Source organism: Peromyscus californicus, unplaced genomic scaffold (genome assembly GCF_007827085.1).
Source record: "Peromyscus californicus insignis strain IS unplaced genomic scaffold, ASM782708v3 Scaffold_23__1_contigs__length_62951481, whole genome shotgun sequence".
In the NCBI taxonomy this organism is placed as follows: Eukaryota; Metazoa; Chordata; class Mammalia; order Rodentia; family Cricetidae; genus Peromyscus; species Peromyscus californicus.
Genome location: NW_026294534.1, coordinates 36,425,474 through 36,446,602, shown reverse-complemented (window position 1 = coordinate 36,446,602; position 21,129 = coordinate 36,425,474). Strand labels below are relative to the sequence as shown.

The following is a 21,129-nucleotide window of genomic DNA, read 5'->3' as shown; positions in this document are numbered from 1 at the left end:
GAAAACACTTCTTCCTATAGTTTATTTACATGTTCAACTGATATTGAAAACAGCCCATTCTGTCCTAAGTAGGGTCCTGATTATTTCTGCCAGTCTGGTTTATGCTTGATACCCTAGGATACTCTTTTAATTCTCAAAAGTGCCTATATGTGGGTGATATTTTGTGGTCATTCTATTTGCATATTTTGACCAATTTATACATTCCTGAAGCTGTGACTATGTGAACCTGCCTCTCTCCAAGTTGGCCACCTGCTCAATTCTTCTCTTGCCTCTGGTCTTGCTTAGCATCAACCCATTGTCTACTTTCTAGTACAAATGAATGTTCTTTTCCTGCCTTAAACACTCTCAAATATGTATATTTAATGCAATGACTGACACATTCTCATATACTCCCCCCACAATGTTTTTAACACTTATTAGAAAAACAATCTCTGATTAGATTTTTTGCTGAAGTGGTTTGACTTTATTATTGATTATTAGCATCCTTGACATGTTTTTCCTCAGTTGTTTAATATTCTTACTGAACTGGTTCAATTTAAGGGTTGCTTACATCTTTTTCCCACAAATTTAATTTTTAAATTTTTTTTCTACCACTCAGAAGCCTATAGGACACTAACTCTTAGCTTAACATCTTAAGCTGTGAAATTGTGCTAACCATATTCCAAAGATACCTGAAAGTCAAAGTCAAATAGCCTGGGGCTGGAGATGACTCAGCCGCTAAGACATGTGCTGCTCTTACAGGGGACACAGGCTAGATTCCAAGCACCCACAGGGCAGCTCGAAATTGTCTATAACTCAGGTTCTAGGGGATCTAACGCTCTCTTCTGACCTGGTGCAGGTGCCAGACACACATATGGTACACAGACATACGTGAAAACAAAACACTCATACACATGAAATAAGTAATTTTGTATTAAAAGATAAAGAGTCTAGATTTTCTATTGCTCATCATGGTGAGTAGTTGACATGCTTTCTCTTTGGTTTAAGATATCACTATGAGAGTATCATTTTTTTTTTTTTTTTTGGTTTTTCGAGACAGGGTTTCTCTGTGTAGCTTTGCGCCTTTCCTGGAACTCGCTTTGGAGACCAGACTGGCCTCGAACTCACAGAGATCCGCCTGGCTCTGCCTCCCGAGTGCTGGGATTAAAGGCGTGCGCCACCACCGCCCGGCGAGAGTATCATATTTTTATTATTGAAAGCGTTTCACTTACTTGTATGTTGCTGGTCTCAGAATACCTATATGGTAGATAATTTGCCCTAAATAAACAAATGAGGAAAATGAAATGCACAGGTTTTGATCCAACAATAAAATGGTAAAAAAAGAAAAATTCAATGTGCACTTTTTTTTGTACTTTTCTTCTAATCTCTTTGTGAGAAAAAAGCAGATTAATAAGACAGTACAATTTGACATTAGTGATATACACTTACCCTCTTACTTTTGGGGGAAAATCTGTGTTGTTTTTATGAATAACTGATTTTGATTTATTACAAACTTGAGTGCATCATGTTGGGAAATGGGCAGTCCTTTCATATGTGGCACAGCAATATTTTACATTTCTTTTGTTTCAACTGGTAGTATGGAGAGGATTGATTTAAGTAGGATGAAAACCTCTAGGCTATGTGAAAATAGAATGTGGAAATGTAATCCCTGCTCAGATATCCTAACAGTCAAGGACCGTGTAGACCCCGAGTAAGTGTTCGCAAGTGTTCAGTTGATACATACAGTTGAACAGTATGGTCCCTAGAGATGAAGCCCCTGTATCTATAAGAGTTCCTAGCAACCACTGTAGAAGGAAATGGAAAGGTGTACAAAGCAAGAGGCAGTTTTTAGCTAGAAAAACCTTTGGTATCTCAGGAGCTTCACTTTTCAAAATCCTGCCATTCACCGTGCTCACAATAAACAAAAACACATCAATGTGTGTGTGTGAAAGTATGTTTTGCCCTGGAGGCTATTGAGAAAACAAATTTGATTTCTAAGCATTTTAACATTATGAACAACTAAAAATGTTACAAAACAAATAAAAACACCAGGCACACACTAACCTGCACTGAATGCTGCTTAGTGAGCTGCTGGGATTGTTTACATTAACACCTATGATTGTGCCCCTTTTGTTTTATGGACACAGTGAGCCCTTCTGGGTGATGACACCTTGTAATTCAAACAATGACTCATGGAAAATGAAGTTTTCATTTGCTAAAGTGCTGCAGGATTGAATTCAGAAACATCTCGCTGTGTTGAAATGGATGCTGTTTGAACAGCGACACAAAAACCAAGATGAACTTTAAAAATGTACAAAGATGTTTTACTCATGCCATCTAATTGGAAAAAAAACAGAAGCAAACAAATAAAATAGTGTTCCTGGGACCCATTCTACAGTTATATCCTATTACATAAGCAACTGTTATATAAAACAAAGCCATCATTACCACATCAAATTACGGAACGAATAAAGCCAGGTTTCCCAAGATGGCATCCAATAAAGCATTACAAATCAGTCTCATTTTACTCAAGAACTTAGAAATATGTATGTACCTTGATGTACACTCACCTAGGAGACATACCATAACTTTTTAAAAAGTCTATGCTACAATTTTCCCTAAGGATTCACTTAATGATACTTTAAACTTTTTAAAATGTATTATTGTATGTTTATGGGGTGTTTTGCCTACATGTATGTCGGTGCCCAACATGGATACCTGGTGCCAACAGAGGCTTTCGGATCCCTGGAACTGGAGTAACAGATGGTTGTGAGCCATCCTGTGGGTACTGGGAACAAAACCAAGGTCCTTTGGAAGAGCAGCCAGTGCTCTAAACCACTATGCCATTTCTCCAGCTCCCAGTAAATAATTCTTTTAAGTCAAGTTGAAACCAATGTGGCTCACAAAGAATTCAACATGAGCTTGGACTCTGTTCTTCCGTGTTTTCAATCATTATGCTAAAAGTAAGTCTTAAGAAGTCATTTACCACTAATAATTTTTCCCATGTTGTTTTTGCTTTTGAGGTTCTGATTAAATGGGAGTTTAAAGAACATGGCAAGTAGATGGTCATTTTCAACAAGCCAGTAGTTAGAAAAATGTAGTAATTTATTAACAGCGAAACTGTGGTAGGCTGTTATTCTGGGATTTAGAGTATACAGGTGAGTTTTCAAAGACTCACTCATGGCAATGGTTTACTTTGAATTTCTTCCCACTAACATTTTATTTTGAGCTTTGAAGATCCAAATAACACCGTGCTCATAAAGGAAACAACTTCACCTTTGTAACACACTGCTATGAGAAAATGGTTAACTCTAAATCACACAGAATTCCATTGCAACAGTCCCTCATAAATCTGTATACATTTCTTAACATTTACAGCACAGAAACATTAAATATGTACAATTGTTGACATGCAAATGTTGGAGATTAAAAAAAAACTCTACAGAAAAAAGGAAGGATACACTGTAGATTCTCCAGCCTGAGCTCCTGTGGTTATATAAATGGTTTTTTTTTTATTGTAGACAATAATAGGTCAAAGTTGCAGCATCCGACTACTAGCAAGTAAATGTGAAAACTGGCCATAAAATACCTCATTGAAGTATCCATTTTACACTAGGAAAATTATAAACACATATGTATTATTCTCTACTTCCAACTTCTGAAATGGAAGCTACTACTTGTACCACTGTATTCATCATGGCTTCAATATACCTCAGCTGAATAGTTTGTTCAAGGATCATTTGACCACACCAGCATAATTTGCATGATTTTTACTTCCTCCTTTCTTGAAAGTACACCTTTATAATCCAGTCTACAGAATTACTGCTGTGTACTGTTAACATTGAGAAATCACCTAAGCATGTTTTGTAATAAGTTATACAGGCGCATGCCAGAGTATTATTAGTCAGCTCGTTCAGAAATTGGTAGCCTCTAAATGTACGACTGAGATTTAGACCTGAAAGGCACTATTATGCTATTACCATGGACATAAGGTTACTGTAAATAGTGTGGAAACCTAGGCCTGAGAGAATCTATTAAGTTAACATTATGCATTCTTGGGGTTTTGAGGTTTCTGAAACTCATCCATCATTCAGTCCCAACTGACGTTTGTGAATACCACAGAGCTCAACTATCAGGCATCTTTGTTTCATTTTTCCTGCCCCTCCCATCCCCTCTTCCTGTCTCACCATTATCTAACCTCTGTAATCGATCCTGACTGGTTGATTATCATTTGAAAAATAGTGTAAAGTGTTTATCCACAATCACTTTGTAATGAATAGGAAATGACTTTCAAGGGGCTGTTTGACCATCTTTGCTGGTAGGGGAAAGCCTACGATGTGTCTAAGTGTCTGATGGAGATTTTCCAGTGTCCTTCAGTGGTGGTGTGTGGCAAATGGATTGTAAAGGAAGACAGGCTGTGTAATAGATTATGGCTCCAAAGACTGATGGGAAGAATAGTTATGGAAAACAAAAGGTTGTCATATGGAAGGACAGGATGCCCTGTGGACCAAGGTCATAGACACTACCTTTCAGCTGATCACCATGCGTAGCAGATGAAATACTATGTGTTTTCTATCTACCTTGTTTTATCATCAGATTGTACATAAATTATTCATTGAAATACAAGCATGTTCTCTCTTGCATCTTTGGGGAAAATAATAAAATAAAATTCTCTCTCTTTCCCCCCTCCCCTCCTTTATACAGGTTTCAACAACCTTCTTATGTAATGAAGTGATTGGTGACTTTAACAGACTTGAATGGAGCATTTGTTTGGAAGGCACATTTGCTCTGTATTACCACAACCTCACCCATGGTTTATCTGACACCCCAGAAAGCATTCTCACACAGTATGAACCTTGGGGATGTTTTGCCTTTGGTAGGAAGCCTAGTGATGATCAGCTTAAAGATCACTATAACAGCATGGGAAAGTCATTGTCATGGGAAGAAAGCCAATTGTGAAATTAGGCTTCAGATGAGAAGAAATAAGCAGATTTGACTGTAGTCACACACTAACGTTTGATATTTGTTTTTTTTTCTTGTTGTTGTTTTTCCATATTTCTCCCATTTTCCTTCCTACTTCTATCTCTTTTGCCTGTTCTCTTCCTTCTAGAAGTATTTATTGAGTATATTTCCTATGTGCTGGTGGAGAAAAGAATGTAACAAGTCATGCCTCTCAGGGGCACTAGGTTGAATGAAAGAGTGACATTAATCAAATAGTTACTTTAAGGATGTGTCACTGCAAAGAGAGATAAATGCTATGAACGAAAGGAACACAGCCCCTTAAAGTGGTTAAACAAACAAAGGAACTCAACTTGGATCGATCCTGTTGAAGGTTTGACATCTTACCATCAGGGAAGCTTGGATGGGGAGGACCATGCGTTCTGGAATCTGAAGAATGCAAAGCAACTACAGGAAGGAATCTGAAGGAGGAAATGGCATACACAAGGCCCATGGTCAAGGGTTTATGTGAACATATATGGCAAGAAAGCAGAGAACTGAAGGGCAGGTGGTTTAAGAGAGTTTGGATAAGTACGGGGTGTATTGGGACGGGAAGTTACTGAAGACTTTTAAACTAGTGTGACAGGATTGTGTCTTCATTTTTAAAGAGCTATTAAGACTGAAGTATGAGTCATAGACCAGAAGAAAAAAAGAATAGATGCAAGGAGTCTAGATTAGGAGGTCATTTCAGAGTCTGGACTGAAGAGGGTGGACTTTTATGCAAAAAGATCTGGAAATAAATTAGAAAAATGAGGACATTGTGATACTCTTGGTCCATTTCCAGCTAGACAGTCTATAGCAGTGGAACCCCTCCAGGCAGTCACTGGAAATCACAGGGAGGAGAATGGCTTCCTGTGACTGTGACCATGTGAGTTTCCCTGCTCATCTTTCCCAACCTCACCTTTGAGTTAAATCCAGGCAGCCATTTGCTCAGGGAGGCATTATTAACAATTGTCATTGAATTGATCAAGTTAGACCATGTGATGTAGCTGCTCTTCTCACGGGCTATTAAAGTAATTTGCTAGGCAGAGAGGCTCAGTATGGCAGTGAGGAATCTGATGTCTAAGATGTACTCTCTCGGTACATTTCATTGTCAATGGTGGTTCTCATTTCATTGTCAATGGTGGTTCTCACTGGCGGCAGCTGTACTTCCTGGGGGAGATTTTCCATATCTGGAGACATTTTTGATCATCACAACTTGGGAGGTGAGAGCTGCTGGCATTTACTGGCCAGAAGATGGTGAAGCTGCTGGACATCCTTTGATGAACATAGCAGCCCCTCCCAGCAGCAAAGAATGATCTGTTTCCAAGTGTTCAAAGTGCCAAGGTTGGGAAACACTGACTTTTCAAAACAGACTGATAAGATTTCCATTTATCATGACATGGCAGACAAAACAAAATCCTTATCTCCATCATGGAAATGAAATGAGAAACATTTTAAAAGGAAGTAAGTTGACATATGCTAACAACATAGGTCATTTGCAATGTCTTGGGTATATGTACAACCGGTATTTACAAAGTGTGAAATCAAATAGAAATGCTTGGTAGAGAAGAAGACAATGCATGGTACGTTTTTTTTTTTTTTGTTTTTGCAGATTTATTAATTTGTGATATATCTTTCACTGCAAACAGTTTTGTAAAGCATTTCTTCGGAAACTGTATTTGCCATTTTTCAAACATGGCATGCTATTTGATCCTATTAGCTGATAATGCAATTCATATTCTTTGTACATTTAAAGCTGGAGAAGAAATACATTATGTATGGTAAAGTGAGTTTATGGCCTTATAGAATTTAGCAATTCCAGTTTCCATTCTGATTTTAGGTAATATTGTTGTGCCTCTATGCTGGATAGGTTTTGCTGCTGTCTCTAGATCCTCTTTACCTTTGTACACTGTTCATGGGTTCATGTCTGTTCCAACATACACTTCTACCTTCTGGCCTCAAGGGGTGTCAGACAAAAAGAGGTGAAAAGGGAAAATAAGGTATGTGTATGGGGTCATTATTTCCCCTGAGTGGTTGCAGAAGTCTGGTAGCATCCCGCATACCTTTTTTTTTCCAGCATTCACCTCAGATTAGAAACAAACCCCATCATATTACAATGTCCTTTGGATTTTAATTTATAATATGCTTATGCCATTGGAAATAGTCTTGTTCCCAGCTCTCGCTAATATATTCATCTTTAATTGTTTTCTGCTAGTAACCTGATGACTACAACTTATATTGCTATGGCTTACATGTTCCTAAGGATAAATAAAAATTGCATATTTGATCACAAAGTACCTTGCAGTTGGTATACCAACGATGCATACATCTATGCCAATTTGGATGAATCAACAGAAGTGGCCTTGGTACCTAAGAGTGTTCATGAAATCAAAGCATAGGACTGATAAATCACAACTGCCTAGATAATAGGTAATTCTTGATGTCAGTGAAGTATTTACACAGCTATATTACAACATGGGATACGGGGAGACTAATGAAGAACTCAATCTTTATTGCAAGCCAAACACCCCTGTTTTATGAGTTAACCCATCTCCTCAAACATCAATTCATTGTTGTTTAATTCAATCTCCTACCTAATTAGAAATTAAAAGATATCACTCAGATATTTTATTCTATGTTCTGTACAGAAATCAGTCCTAAGCCATCCTATTTCCATAGCCACAGGATACAGTACCATCACCCTTCAGCATCTGTGGGGTACTGCATTCAAGACCCTCCCATAAAATGGAATAGAATCTATATATACCCTGCACACATTATCTCACATATTTCGGATCCTCTCTAGATCATTTATAACGCCTGATGCAATGTGAATGCTTGTTAGACTGTTTCGTTTAGGGAATAGTGACAGGAAAATTTCAATCCATGTTCAAGACAGATTCAGCTATTTTTCTTGCAAACTTTTAATCCATGGATACACACCCTGCAGACACACAGCTGCGGCTGTGTAGAATTCATAGTTAAGTATCTCTGTGCCATGGCTCCTCATCAAGACAAACAGCCCCAAACATCATTGAGGCTGCTCACTACATCTGTGGCTATTTGAGTAAACCCCTTAAGATTTCTGGAGGAGATTTGAGGCATTTAGTGATAATCGAAGGACACAACATAACATCTCGACCTCTCTCCTCCTTCCCTTCTCTCTTCTACTTTCTCCCCTGCAAGAACAGTCACAATGAGAACAATAAAAGGCATCATAAAAGACGTCATTTCATATGACGCTACTTCACAATGACTTGGGCTGGTATAAGTAGGACAGCTGGTAGAGTGGGTGTGCTCCAGTGTTTACTGGAGGTCTTTATTTTCATAGCATCTTACTCCTTTGTTTCCATCTTTACATAATATGTATGTCTGGGTGATCTGCCCGAGACAATGCACATTGGATCCTTAATGAGAAGTACATGCTGAAGGATACATGTGAGGCACTGGCTTTGCTTTCTCTGTGTCTTCTTATGCTTCCACTGGACCAACGACATTTCCTACCTACATCACCAAGTTTCCAGAGGAACCGCAAATACCTTAATAAGATACATGTTATTCCCCTCAGACTCATACTGATTTAGAAAAACACAGTAAATGATTTGGTTTATACTAGAACATTCAAAAAAAATTTGCTGCTATTGTGGACTATCATACAAGGATGTGACTTAGCCCCAGCACATCATTTTTTCCATTAATCTTACTCAATATTAATGGTGATATGTAAGGAAAAAAATACACGAACTACTATCATTTCCATCAGATACTAATAATTCTAAGGAAAGAAAACATTAGAAAATCAGTTTAAATAGGGTTAGCAGATTAGATTATAATAATGAATTGTTTTAAATATTAGCATAGTCTTAGAGTCATAGTTCTGAATTGAGAAGGCTAAGGGTGTTTAACTGGTCTTCATGGTTGCCACAAAACGGGACTTTTAAATTCACTCTTTCTCCGGCTCTTGAATGGCCGGATAAAAATCAGAGCCCCAGCCAGTTCCCACATCTCTGATGTGAGCTCGCATTCTGTGCGCTGGCTGACCTGAGGGAAGCCGGAGGCAGATCGGTTTACGGCAGCACAAGGTGTCTCTGTGCTGGGACTTGTGTACCTGCGTTTGTAGCCAGTCCAGTCACATACTACACACCTACTTTGCCTGTAACTGGAGACAGCTAATGCACAATGGTGCTGAAAGAAGTGTACTTTTTCAGCCAGGGGACTTGTAACAGATCCCTTCTGCCTCCAGAGCTGCCGCACAAAGTACCCCCATCCCATCCTCCTCAGAAGTGCCTGAGTGATGGAAAGTACGAAAACTAGGATAGAATGGAGTGTGTGTGTGTATCAGAGTGGGTCTGACCACTCGACATGCCCCAAATGGGATGTAATTTAAATCTTCAGTGGTTTTTTTTATTTTTGAAAGAAAACTGGCAACTTGAACACAGTTTCTAAGAAAATATCTGTGAGACTTTACTAGATTCACTCAAGAAGTTGGGACAGTACAGATTTAACACTTCAATATTGACACAAAATTAAGTCTACATCTCTGAAGGAAAGGTGGGAGGGGGTGATGCGAGTCTCTTCCTGATAAAACAACAAAAAAAACATTTCCATGAATTCACAGAACGTAGTGGCCATGACGATAAGATTATCAGGTACTACACAGGGAGATCCCTTCGTGGGATTCCCTGTCATTAGGGTCTGAATATTAAGTATAAAAGGAATCTGTGGGCTGATCCTTTGACAAAAGCCCCTCTGTGTGAGAGACAGAAGGATTCGAGACAAACGCTACCTTCCTTGGCAATTACCAGCCTAACTTCTTCAATGAGCGAACAGAAGGTCACAACAGATAAAGGAAGGAAGCCTGCTAGGCCCTGCTATGGCTGTACTTTGTATTATGTGTGCTTTTCAATTTTTCATGGCTCTTGTTCTCATAGACACTAGACGGCTCTGTTTATCTCTCCCTTGGCAGCTTTAATCTCCCCACACCCACGCCCACGCCCACTTGAGGATAATAGCAATACCACGAGGTTTAGCTGAGCGTGTCTGCAAGGACCTGAGAGTTATGGCAGGCCTTAAAAATATACAATGCCACTTCCAAACAAATTTGATGGAGCTGTGCAAGTTAACGATTCCCTGATGGGAACTTGCTTAGAGAAGCAAAGAAGAGCAACTTGAAGCTTGCGAGATGGTTGCATCAGAAACACAGATCCTATTTTGGGAGACAGTGTACCGTAATAAGGGTGGGGGAAATTGTGATTGAGAGTTTGAGGTATTTTAGTTGGCATGTGTAAGAAATAGAAGGAAATGCATGGGAAGACACAGGTTTGTAAAGATCTGGCGTTCAGAGGCCACTGTCTTCCCTTTGCCAGAACACAGTCCTATCAGCCAGATACCAATCTAGCTGCTATTTTGAATGAATACTTGATGTAAGATAATTTGCAAGCATTCTAGAATCCAAAGCAATGATTCTAGTTCTTTAAGAAAAATAAATAAAATGAAATAAGAAAAAGTAGTCATATATTTCTTAACACTTCGAGAATCCATGGCCTTTAGACTTTTACTGCCAGAGGTTAGTTTGAAGCGAGTTGTAAACTCTGGCCGAAGCTTTCTCTCGGGATGTTGAGAAAATCATTTCAACTCTCTGAGCTTTCACCCTCGTGGAATGGTAATGCTAACGTGAGTGCTCCATGAGGTTTGAGGAGGGAGGGTGATAATCTTCAAGTTGGAAGGTTGACAGAGTCTGGCAGATTATGATTAGATACTGCTCTCCCATCTTCTTCCACATCAACTTTGAATCTGTGTTGCTTTTGCTAGCCACAAGCCCGCCTATTTTTCTGGAGTAACTTTTTCTCCTGTGTCAATCAGAATACCTCTTTCTGTAAGCCTTTTGACGTGCTTATGGAACTCAGTTGAAATCTTATTGGCAATGAGTACTCATTCCTATGATGACTAGTGAACAGAGGTTTAGCATACACTACATGTTACCAGGTGTAGTGGAGCATGCCTTTAATCCCAGCACTTGGAAGGCAGTAGCACATGGAATCTCTTTAAGTTTGAGGTCTGCCTGTTCTACATAGTGAATTCCAGGACAGCTAGAGCTACATAGTGAGGTCTATCTTGAAAAAACAAAGCAAAAAGAATATACTACATTTATATGTTAAACACACACACACACACACACAAAATGGGGATGCCCACTATCTTAGATATGGCATTGGGGTCTTAAAATTAACTTTGTAAATTAAAAAAGGACTCTAAAATATGCCTAAAAGAACTGAAAAGGAAAAAGAAAGCAGTTCTCACATCTTAGAAACCTTCCCAAATCTTAAAAGCAGTTGATTCTCAGCACAAGATTTTCCAATGAAATCTCAATCAGCAAATGAACACGTATGAGTGCATTTGTTGGTGATTCGTGTTATCCCCATTGGGGGAGAGCAACAGTTCCTCAATGTAGATCGGGTCTGCTGTGTGTTTTGCTCTATCCCTATCATCTAAAGCAGGGGTGTGAATCTAGTAGGTCCCAGCAAATATTTGTGACATGAACACATGGGTGGATTGAGCATATTATATGTGGAAGGATAGGTAAATAAGTACAGACAACACATGCCTGCTATCAAGGGGCTTGCTCAGAGGACAGAATTCAAGGAAAGAGGGGCACACAGTTTCAATGAATGTGGACGTTGTTGGTGAACAGCCAAGGAAGGCTCATCTCTTATGGGTCTCAAGAAACAAAGGGAGAGACAGAAACCTCACTTCTTCTTGCCTCAGTAGGCAGTCTGATGATGCTCTTAAGTGGATATACACAGCATGCCAATGATGAGCACAGTCATGCCAAAAAGCTGTTACATTTAGATTCATATGAAAGATGAAAGCAGGGCAGGAATATTTATCATGATATAAGCACACAGTTTTGCTTGCATCTATGATGTGCTGACAGGTATATTCTTTACTTTTCTGGTAAGCTCTGTGATTTGCTGAGGACAAATGTGAATTTCATCCCCCAGAAGCCATTGTTCTGTTTTGAGGATGAACACTTTCTCTAAAGTTAGTCATCTTTAAATGCATGATTGATTAATATACTCATCATCTTGCAGTGGGAGTGCAGAGTACCAAATAGGATGCCAAACAGTACCCAGAAATCACTATATGCATCCTCAAATATATATATATATATATATATATATATATATATATATATATATTTGCTAGTGTATATATTAAAAACTATATTTTGATGATATTTTATAATTGGTAAACATCGATACTATTTTCACATTTTTCGTATTTTATTGAGAGATGAATGTGTAAGATTCAGGACTATATCTGTAGATAAGGGGTAGATATCCAGGAAAGAAAGCAGCCATGACTCCAATATCACAAAATTATAATCTAAGGAGCAAGACAGATATTATAGTCAAATGATATTTTTATTGAGATAGGGTCTCACTATGCAGCTCTAGCTGGCCTGGAAGTCACTATACAGATCAAGCTGGCCTTGTTCTGTTTTGAGGATGAACACTAGATACCCACCTGTTCCTGTCAATCAAGTGCTGGGATTAAAGGCATGCACCACCATGCCCAGCTTGTCAAGCAATATTTTAAACAAATCACAAATACAGTATAGAGCTTGATGGCAGGGAACGAGCTATGTGCCATATTTGGGATAGTCAATAAACACTAATAGCCTCTAAGCACAGGAATCAACCTGTCTACCCTACATTTTCTCACTGACAAAATAACTGAGCAAATTAATTTTAGGGTGGAAAGATTCCTTGCAGCTCACAGTTTCAGAGGGCTCAGTCCATGATTGATTAACTCATCTCAGTGGGACTGTGATAAGGCAGAATATCACAGTAATGTGAGTATTTGGTAGTGGAACTTGTTCACCTCATGGCAGCCAGGAATAAGAGGGCTGTGGTGAAGCAGAAGGAGGAGGAGGAGAAGCAGTTGCCACCAGGCACAAGATACTCCCTTCAGGGCACGTGTCCAGTGATTAATTTCCTCCAACCAATCCGACCTCCTAATGTCCACTTCCTTCCAATAATATGCCATTCAATTAAGAATCTATCTATTCCACTCATTATATCAGTGCCCTCATGATCCACTAATTTCCCCCCAAAGTCCTACTTCTGAGCATAGCACTGAGGACTAAGCCTTCAACAATCAACCCTTAGTGGTGGTGGTGGTGGTGGTGTGTGCATTGGGGGTGGGGGGCTTCTAAGACTAAATATAAACAAGATCAGAACTGAACATGTGTCAAGTTTTTAATTACATGTTTTATCAATCATGGTGGATTTGTTCTAACCAACTACACTCAGAGATGATTAGTATAAATGTGTGGCACTTCAAGAATTCCACCTTAGATGATGGAAAAGCACTCAACCTTTAATTCATCTCAGTCTCCCGTTTCTAAAACCTTCTACAAATTGAGATTGAGGCCAAGAACACTCAAATATTTTATTAATATATTCTACAATAGATCAACACCCTGATTGAAGATCTGGAAGAAATTGTTAAAAGCATTCACACAGAGATACACACAAATAAATGGTTAAATATACCTTTAAATATTTAAAGATTTTTTTTTAAAAGGATGATAAACTTTGGAGGTTTGCTTTATCTTTCAAATCTCACGTCAGCCACTGTGAAATGGAGACATAAAGAACTAACCGGGTGGGTGATCTAGTTGTGAGGAATCAGGTAATGTATGCAAGTAATGTAATCAGGTAATGTATGCCTTTTCCTGGTACACAGGGTGCAGAATAACTACTTCCTGCTGGTATTGCCATTGTTTTTCTCTAAGAACCCACACCATATACTAAACCCTTAGGAAACATAATTTTGTACTTGTTTTAGGGGGTGTTTTGAATATCTTCCACTCTGCCCCCAAGGAAAAGAACTGAAGCTGTGGTTTATGTCATGTTAGTATTAGAAAGCCAGCAACCCCTCCAAGGCTTCTTCTACACTGAGACATTTCAAATCGTTTGAATTCTCTCTATTAAAGTGTTTCTCCTTGCTCTCACATCACCCCATTCTGAGTGTATAACTCATGAAACTTGATCTGTTTTCTGAATGGCACCCTTGGTTGCCAAAACAAATTTTGAAAAAAAAATCATAGTTTCTAAATTCTTTTTAAAAATAGGCAGACATCTCTGAGAGAAAAAGGTAACACAGTCACATGTAAGAATTCTTTGAATCCTTTCTTAATTTATTTATTAGTCTAACATATTTTTAAAATTCCAAATGCTGTGTAATTCATGCCTCTGTGAAGCCTTCCTATAATATTATGTCTTGTAATAGAAAAGATCACTTCATAATTTGTGAAGTTAGAAACATGCTGGTTAAGTGAAAAATTACACAGAAATGCTTTACAATGATGAAATTTACTTCCCTCTATACAGTATAATTCTGTATATAACTGCACATGTTATGGTTACGTTAAAGACTGTGTAAAGAGGATTTCTCATTCCTATTCAATATGGGAGTGGGGGAGGGGAATAAAGACTGAAGGAGAAGAGATAGAAAAGAAAAGAAAGAAAAGTTGATACATGCTCAACTATGTTCATAGCAGCACTATTCATAATAGCCAGAACATGGAAACAACCTAGATGCCCGTCAACTGAAGAATGGATTAAGAAAATGTGGTACATATACACAATGGAGTACTACTCAGCAGAGAAAAACAATGACAGCATGAAATTTGCAGGCAAATGGATGGAACTAGAAAATATCATCCTGAGTGAGGTAACCCAAACCCAGAAGGACAAACATGGTATGTACTCACTCATAAGTGGATACTAGATATAAATCAAAGAACGATCAGACTGCAACCCACAGACAGAACCAGGGAGGCTATATGGCAGGGGGGACCCTAGGATGACTGTGGCTTAGAATAAGTTTTGGTTTGACTCAATGACTGGGTAAGCCTCAATGAAACATTTCACTATTAGGATAAGAATTTGTACTGTATCAAGCTGATAATAGAAAAATAAATAAATAAATAAATAAATAAATAAAAAAAAATGAAAAATGTATTATGATCTATAAAAAAAAGAAAAGAAAAAACAATCTTAAATGTTTGCTGAGCAACTGGTCCACGCTCAGCACTATGTAAAGAGTTAAGAAAGTTTCATCCTGAAAAGTTTATAGTCTATTATGATGAGTGAACTTTTACTGCCAGAAATGATTCCCAAAATTGTTGAAGACAATTAGACCAAATTTATTCAGAGGACAGCTAGAGCTGTGGCTTTGTCATACATGCGATGCCAATATATGCACAAATAGGATTTTGTAGATCAGCATCAGGGTTAAGGGGTCAGCGGATAGAAAATGGAAGAGGAAACATCAAGGTTAAACAGATTTTTTTTGCTGCACGATTTAAAACCAAAACAAAACGAAAAAGGACCTTGTAATAGGCAGGCCAGAGTGATAAGATATGAAGGGTGGGGCTTCAGGAACTTGGTCTGATAGTAAGGATGATTAGATACCAGGAGTGGGAGATTTTTCACTCTATTGGCTGTCAGAATTTTTGACTAAATATGCCAGGGCAGAACTCAAGGTCTGAGACTCAAGCGATGCCTGGATCAAGTCAGGTCAGAGACAGTCTTTGTCAGTACAGAGAGAAAGGAGAGGGTGTCTAGATAGAAAGGAGAGGGTGTCTAGAGAGAAAGGAGAGGGTGTCTAGATGAAGAGTCCAAGTGTAGAACAATCAAGATGAAGTAGACATGGTGGAAAACATGGCAAGATGAGCTTGCCCCCTCCCGCAGTATGCCTTAGTTTGGAAATATCCTTAAGTGTTAAGAAACCAGCACCTGCCGGGCGGTGGTGGCGCACGCCTTTAATCCCAGCACTCGGGAGGCAGAGCCAGGCAGATCTCTGTGAGTTCGAGGCCAGCCTGGTCTCCAAAGCGAGTTCCAGGAAAGGCGCAAAGCTACACAGAGAAACCCTGTCTCGAAAAAAACCAAAAAAAAAAAGAAACCAGCACCTAATGCCTTTGTAAACCAACTGTCGGGAGAAAGGAGCCTAAAGGTTCTAAAGAAAGGAAATTGCTTAAAAGCAGCTGAAAACCTAAGCTTAGCAGAGAGAGTGGAAGAAGGGGGACCTTATGGGGCAGCAGCAGATAAAGAGAAAAAGAAGGTTGACTACTGAGGACCTGGAGAAATCTCAGAGACATTAGCAGCTGCAGAAGGAGACGTAAATTTTAATGACCTGCACATGGTTTTCAGTGTCACTCTGCCAGTCGCCAGCACGCAGGACTGATTGATTCTACCATCTTCATTATTCTCGGTGACTTAGACAAGCCTGTGGACCTTGGACAGTGACTACTGTCACCATTTAAAAAAAATAATAAAAGGAAAAACCCAAATGCATTAAAATATGAAGCTAAAAATAGATCTATCTCTAATCAACTCCTGCCAAAGCAAGCCAACTGTGTGGGCTTTCTTCTCCAGAGAGCGCCAGGTTTTTATTGTGAAGTGTGAAGAGAACAGAGTCACCTGAATGTGATGTCAGTGTTGGCAAGCCTCTGAGCCAGCCTCTATCAACAGCTACAAGTATGGTCCAGCCCCAAATTAGATGAGGCCAAACCTTGCCTGGTTATTCTGTCTTACCATGATTTGTTCTCTGAAAGACACATAGCGTACCCTAAAAGCTAATAAAAGTATTATCTAGATTTCTATCACCCACTAGAAATACAGCTGTCAGTATCATGTTGTCAATTAATCTACAATGTTTTCAGTTCTCAATAACGAACTGTTTCACAGTTGTAGAGAAAAACAAACAGAATTCATCAAAGCCTTCTGGTTCAAAAATCCATCTGAAAATGTCCTGCTCTGCTAAAAGGTAGTTGTGTAGCATCACAACATGGAAAAAGTGTCTGGCTCTCAGGCAGTCAAGGCAATGATGGGCATTTGCAGCTTTCAGAGACAAAACTGATTTGTCATCACTGTGTGCACTAAGGACCAGTTTCCTGGAGGAAGATCAGAATGACTCACACCAGCAGTGACTTCAAAGGCAGAGCAGAGTAGAGGGCAATTATATTTTCATGTGCTGATGGAAACACCACCTACCCAGTGATCTTACGTCTGCTTGAACATTACAGGATTTGGAGAGTATTATTGTAGAATTATCAACTGTTTTGTTTACCATGGCCTTTGAAGTAGAGCAGTGTTTAAATGATCTTAGTGAGTCTATCAGTTTGTGTGCTTGTTTGTGTGTTTCCTTAATAAAGAACACAAACTGAATGACTTATGCAATGGAAATTATCTCATATATATGGAAGCCAGAAGGTTAGGGGCAAGGCTATGGCAGGGTGGTTTCCTTCTGTGGTTATGAGGGCAGATCTGTTCCATGCCTCTCCCTGCTTTCTAATGGTTTGTCAAACATGCTTGGCATTCTTTAACTTAGAACTATGTCACCCCATTCTCTGCCTTCATCTTCACAAGGTGTTCTTCCCATGTTTGTCTGTGTCAAAATTCCCTTTGTTTATAAGGACATCACTCTCAATGGCCTAGGAGTCCATCCTACTCCACCATGACCTCATCTTAACTAATTAACTCAATAGCCTGTTTCCAAAAAAGATCATACCCTGAGATACTAAAGGTTGGGATTTCAAAATATGCATTTGAAGGTAGTGGGTACAATTTAACCAATGCAGTGGTACTTTGGTGGAAATAAGTTGTATGAAATTAGTATCCTGAATGAAAAGACAATGAAGCTTAGCTGCAGGAGTTGACCTTAAACTGGCTTTTAGCTCTCACTGTGTTTGGCCTGATGGACTACATGCCTCTCAGAGATTCTCGTTTTGTTCTAAATCAAAAGTCTTTTATTCAAAACTTTTTCTCTACAGAAAAAAAAAAAAAACTATCTACAGGGACAATGCATCCTCAAACCTTTCCCAATGGGTTCTTTTCAGTCTCCCTTTCCAGCTGGTGACTGAACTGACCTCTCTTTTAGCTTTTGTGTCTTTTTCCTCATGACCTCTTTAGGTACTAGCAACTCAGAACTGTTTGCTTGAGAATCTGTAGGAAAAGCAGTCTTGAATACTAGTCCTCAAGGTAAACCTTATAAGCCCTTATGGACAGAAACATGTGTTGGTACTTTCTCAGCCACCCAAGGACTTCTATTGTATTGGTAGAACCAACCAAAGATACTCTTCTAGAATAAAGAGGTCCAATTTGCCTTAACTTAGAAAATTTGTTGTCCTTCTGAAAGTCATGTAAGATTTTACACACACACACACACACACACACACACACACACACACACACACACACACAATATTTGAGAGAGAACGCAAAATAGTTGGGAACGTTCGATGCAGACCATACACTCAAAATGTGGTCCCCTTTCCTTGAGGACTATATAGTCCTCCAGATGCATTCTGGACTCCTCTAACTACAAGGTCCTTGATCATGACTCTTCCAGACAGTTTGTTACAAAGACAAGTGACTTTTGTGTTATTTGTACTTGGCAGTGCCATTTATGTATCAAATAGTTTCTGTCTCTCTATATCAAATCCAATAATTATAGATGTCAAAATAGACTAACAACCAAAACTAATGAGGAATGTATCAGTTGCCCAGCGGGTGGTTGAATAAAACCTAAGCCAAATTAAATAATGGAGAGGCGTTTGTGTCAGAAAGCCACGAGGATTTAATCCAAAGCAGCTATTATTTCCACATGCTTCTGCTCCACTGCTAAGGGCCGGAGTTTCTGTGGCAAATGCAGAATTTTCAACATATTATTCCCTGTTTAAAAACCGTATGTCTATAAGGCAGAACTACAGTAAAATATATGGCAGATAATGTCTTAAAACAGAGCTTCCTTGAATTTGGTTCCGGTTTACTCTACTCTCCTGTATTTATTGAAATCTGAGTTTCAACATGGTCAAATGACACCAAATACATAAATTGTGCCCATTGTGCAGCAGCATTATTCCATGTGTGGTGATGATGCCAGGGCATCAGATCACCAGAACAAGCCCCAACAGAAAAGGACACCATTTCATTATTGCGCAGCCATTGTGAGTACCCAAGCTACCTCCTTAGACATATCAACTTTAGCTGTGGGAATATATGAGTTCATTCCACACCTTCCCCATCATCATTGAGAAATAGTCCAGTTAAAATCTAATGAGGCAAGCTATTTTTGAGATGTGGGATATGGTCAAAATGTATTTCACCCTCCAGAGACTCGAAAGGTCAGATGAAGATACAACTGGAAATCAAAGCAAACCACCGTTGGAGAATATGAACAGTGAACATGGGTAGCTATTGTCTGGATGTGGTCCCTCTTATAGGACAGCTACGAAGCAGTCCTTGAACGGTTCAGATGTTGAAGGCTTGGGCCTCAGCTGATAGGTCTCATCATTGAGACATAATTGAGACATGGAGATGTGGTCTAATAAATGGGTTAGCCTATTGATAGGTTCCTAATTTGATGGTATTATGGGTAAGTGGTAGAAAATTTCAGAGGTAGGACCATGTTAGGAGAAGATGGCAGCTAGGGGTACACTATTGGGGACTGTGTCTTTTAGCCTCTCTCTACTTCTCAACATCATGTCTCACATGATGAGGAGAGTCTCCTCAGCCATATGCTTCTACTGTTGTGACATCCTACCTGACCCCAGGTCCAAAGCAATGGAACCAGAAGACCATGACCTCAAACTTCAGTGATCAGCTTCTGGAATAGAGAATGTCACATCTCCTGAGGACAAGAATTAAGAGAATAATACCTTTGTTAAAATGTATGTCTAGGTCTGTCCTGAGTCAGACTATGTAAGAGGTGCATTGAGGACTATTCATTGTTTAAACTCTGCTATAGGCTCCTGACTTAATAACTCACCTGGAGATGCCCAGCTAAAGCATAAAATATAGGCCACCTCTTCATTTCAATGAGAAATGAAGAGATAGGGACATAGGGAGAGAAGAACAAATAAGTGTGACATACTGTGAGAATGTTAGAAACCTGAGGGAATCTGCCATGCTGATTCATTTCTCTGTGTCTCTTTGTCTCTGTCTCTCTATCTTTTTTCTGTGTTTCTATCATTCTCTGTGTATGTATATATACATCTGTGTGTGTGTATGTGTGTGTGTGTTCTTGCCTCTCTGCCTCTCTCAATACTCTATTCTACCTCAGAGCTCAAATTCTGTGTATGAATTCCACGTTATCCAATTAACTCAAATTTCTTGTTCTGGTCTCTGTATAATGGCATTATTACCACACACCTGACCATATCTAAAATCCCTGTTGTAAATATCCACTCTGATAATTCTCTTATCTTAGGCAAGGTATCCTGGCACTTTTACTCCAACTGCTTCTCATTTCCCTGAGCATTCCAGTGTATCAACACTGCCCATCAGCATAGCTCTCCAGGAACTACCTTTCTACCCAGCCACATGGATTCCATAACCCTGCTGCAGCCATGTCTTCAATTTTCCCTTGTTTGTCCTGCTCCTTGACCTGTCACTTTATGTACTAGCCTGACTCTCTATGCCCCCTTCAAGGCATAAATATGACCTGAAAGCATGCAGACTTTCTGATGGAACTCAGTTAAGTGTAGGGCTATGTATTAAAAGTAGAGTTCACATTACTTGGCAATTCTAACGCATTTCCTGATAAACAGTCTTTGTAAAATTATTTATTTTCATGCATATGCATTTCTTTCTGTGCATCACACATGTGCATGGTGCTCTGGAAGCCAGAAGAGGGCATCAAGTCTCTTGGGATAAGAATGAAAGGTTGTGAGTCACTGTGTATGTGTTGGGAATTGAATCTGGGTCCTCTGGAAGAACAGCCAGTGCTTTTAACCACTGATCCATCTCTTCAACCCCCATAAACATTCTTGTTCACCTTCCTCCTGACACGTCACACTTGACCCCTTTTTTATCTTTAATCCTTCAACGTATGCTCTCTGACCGTCTGCGACCAATCAATTGATTTTGTTTTACAATTTACTTTGCAAGAAAATAGAAATATTATGGAAATTTTTACTTCATTTTCTTTCAGTAAATAAGCTCTTCTCCTAATTTTTTTTCTTTCTTACCATTTCATTCATCTCACTATCTCTCTGAAGGTAAACGGAGTCATTGTCTGGTTCATAGTCTGCTTGTTCTACTACTCAATCAATCTCCCATGCAGTTATTCACAAGCCCCGCCCCCCCCCCCCCCCCC

At 39.2% G+C, this 21,129-nt stretch overlaps 1 protein-coding gene across 5 annotated transcripts in view; it reads right to left on the bottom strand.

Annotated features, from left to right (window-relative positions):
* Positions 1 to 21,129, bottom strand: part of Sorbs2 (sorbin and SH3 domain containing 2) — a 316,642-nt gene that overhangs the window by 280,364 nt on the left and 15,149 nt on the right. The window contains exon 2 of one of the 5 annotated variants that reach the window (XM_052752150.1): positions 19,576 to 19,662. The exons of the other annotated variants lie outside the window; for them this stretch is intronic. The gene's annotated coding sequence lies outside the window, so the exon portion shown is untranslated. The remainder of the gene's footprint in view (positions 1 to 19,575; positions 19,663 to 21,129) is intronic. 5 annotated transcript variants of the gene reach the window in all.